Genomic DNA, 2,956 nt, shown 5'->3' with positions numbered 1-2,956 from the left:
GATCCAAATTTTTTTCAGAACATATTCGAAGTGAAAACAATGCTATTGGTATAGAAAATTTTGCAAACCGGTCCTTGTCCTCAGCTCTATAACTTACTCACAAATATGAAGTTAAGTTAAAGTTCCTTATAACAGCACGCAAAAGCCAATAAAAAAACTTGAATATGGCAACTGGGGCGATAGGTAAATGAAATAAATCACATTGATCAACAATTTATATAATTTATGAGAATCTTTGACGCATATTTTCCAATTTTTCTTTTACCCTCGAGAAAATCACTATATATATTATATATGTTGTGTTGCCATAAAAATATATTTAGAAATTCTGAACGAAAAGAAAGAAACATTTTTATATAATAATAATAAAATAACAATAAATTTTCAATTGAAATAAATTTAGAATATTTTATAAATAGAATGAACGTTTTTTTTTTTTATTGTTACTTTAGTGAATGATTTTATATTTCGCGTAAAATTAAAACAAAATTTTAGAAAATTTCTGCGGAAAATTACATTATCACCTAAACAAAATGATAATTGTGTACTTGATTTGTTACTCGCATTTCAATGCACAGAAAATCGCATATATATAACACTTTGATCAAAAAGTAAGATCAATATTCAAGTTATATTGCGCAGGTATATCCAATATCAGATATATTTCTTTTCTACACTGGTAGCACTGCGATGGACATCTATACGTCAAATATTTCTCACTAGCAAGAGGTTAAATTTGAGAAAAGTTCCTTCTTTATTGAAAACTTACTAAAATCACTTTTTCGAATCATGTTATACTTTGGTAAAAAATTGAAAAAAGTCTTCTCTAAGGAAAGAGGAAAAGAGTCTTCTCTTGCGATCTATGGTGAATTTTAACCTTGAATAAAATTAGGGTGTAAAAACAAATTTGTATTTAATTAGCAAAGACACGTACCATCTATAGAGTTCTACAAAGACCTCAACGTAACTCGATGAAATAGTCAGTAAAGCTTTCGTTTACACTGTGCATACAAATGAGTTTTTTAAGGATTGTCTTTGCAATTTTGAAGCTTTATTCAGAGAAATTGGTAAAAAAGTATTTTATTTTGAAGTAATTTTCATCATTAGCTATGACTTTTCCCTATCTTTCAGGCAATTTTGCTATTCTAGCTTAAAAGACGTATCGGGTATCGTCATAAGACTCGCAGCCCTGTTCGAATAAACAATAAGTCATCTATTGAAACCTTTGTTAATCAATAAGAATGACATCTGCTGGCAATAGCAGGAAGGGTAGGACTGAAACTCACGATATCATGACTTTTGATATATATTAAGCTCTCTTTTTGGGACGTAGGTTGGAACAAACTTTAAAACACCACACCCAGCTGACCCTCTCCCATGTGGTCATGAAGAATATTCAACCTTATCGTCGATTTTATTCGTCCGCAGAGTCTCTTTAATGGTTATTTGTAGGAGATGCCGAACTATTCTTTGAATCAATCAGAAGAAGTAAATTGTTTCTGGCACAAAACTCGATCTATTTAAAGCCCTAAGAAACAACGTTGTGCACACTTCAATGCAATAAGTTATATAAGTGCGTATTGCTTAAAGACAGACCATACTTTCAAATGAAGAAGTCACAATTTTATTCTATAACCTAACTACATAAATTACAATCTTTTCCACCTAGCCGGACCGAACTAATTTGTACTCTTAACACTTGGAATGTGCAACAAATTGAAAGAATTTAAAACTCTCCAATATGAAGGTTCAAGAAAGCAGAAGAATATCATGAAGCCTAACAGTACTAACTGCAATCTTTTCGATCGGATTGGACGGAACTAAGTTGTACTCTGAATATAGTTGGGTTTGGAATGCGGAAGGTACAACAAATCGAAAGAATTAAAGCTCGCCTATGCGCAGTTTTAAGAAAACGGAAGAGCATTTTTCCTCGTGGCAGCCAAGGTAACGGTGTTAGAAACTGTCAAAAGTTGAGCGGGAATAGGAAACTAAAACTTGATGCCTACTTTTCAAGAAGTAATTTTTCCATAGTCGACTGCCATAAACACATTCAACTTCAGAGACTTACATTAGAAGATGTTATCGAACAAACTCTTAGTTCACTTTTTTTTCAAATCATTTATTATAGACATTTTCCTACAAAATCCATCCAAGCATTAACCAAAACATTTGAAATTTTCTTTATCCTCCAAATTCCTCCTTCAGTATTCAGTATAGCATTGGTAAATATCTTCGCTAATTGATTTCGAAATTATTCTCAGACCCTTAAATAAGATATTGTACAAATAATTCACACATTCATGTTAAATCACAAATGATTGTAAAAGCTATGCCGATCGGCTCTGTAGAAAAAAAAAAAAAGAAAGAAAAAAAGTAATTTGCCAGAAGAGAAATATTTCGTAATTTGTATGTGTGATCGTTGATGAGCATTAAAGACCAAGCAGTGCATTATTCTCTCGCTAAGTTTGTATAACGAAATGCATTTATTTAAAGCCGTCATAGCGGAAGTAGCGTTTATTGCGCTAATGGCTACAGGATTTTCCATATATGCATGAGTGTAATATTTATTTAGATCATTAAAAAAACAATTTAAAAAAAAAAAAAAAAGTGTACAACGATTAAAGTCCATAGTTAACATATGGCTTTTCATTGCTTTCAAATCAGGCATTGATGAAGTAAATCCATCGATCGACCAACCATTCATACTTGCATATGTATGCACATATATGTATGTATGTAATTTTGTGTTTGCATTTGCAGGCGACCTTGAATATGATGTTTTCATTTTAGCCTACATGCACTAACCAAACGATGTTGTTTTTTTGCCATTCTTGTGGTTGCTGTTTAAAGATAAAAAAAAAAAAAAGATAAAAAAACTACAATATTTTTTTAGTCGTTGTAGTCGTCATTGAAATCATGATTTTCATTGTCGCCTTCAAAAACAAACACAAAATTA

At 31.3% G+C, this 2,956-nt stretch overlaps 1 long non-coding RNA gene across 1 annotated transcript; it reads left to right on the top strand.

The window, feature by feature from the left end:
* Positions 1-450: 450 nt before the first annotated feature.
* On the top strand, positions 451-2,866 carry LOC119644147. The gene is made up of 2 exons (XR_005248478.1): positions 451-1,269; positions 1,334-2,866. It is a non-coding gene; the product is annotated as an uncharacterized LOC119644147 (long non-coding RNA).
* The last annotated feature ends 90 nt before the right edge of the window (positions 2,867-2,956 follow it).

Source organism: Glossina fuscipes, unplaced genomic scaffold (assembly GCF_014805625.2).
Source record: "Glossina fuscipes isolate IAEA_lab_2018 unplaced genomic scaffold, Yale_Gfus_2 93016, whole genome shotgun sequence".
Classification (NCBI taxonomy): domain Eukaryota; kingdom Metazoa; phylum Arthropoda; class Insecta; order Diptera; family Glossinidae; genus Glossina; species Glossina fuscipes.
The sequence above is the reverse complement of the archived record's forward strand: the minus strand, read 5'-3'. Positions and strand labels throughout refer to the sequence as shown.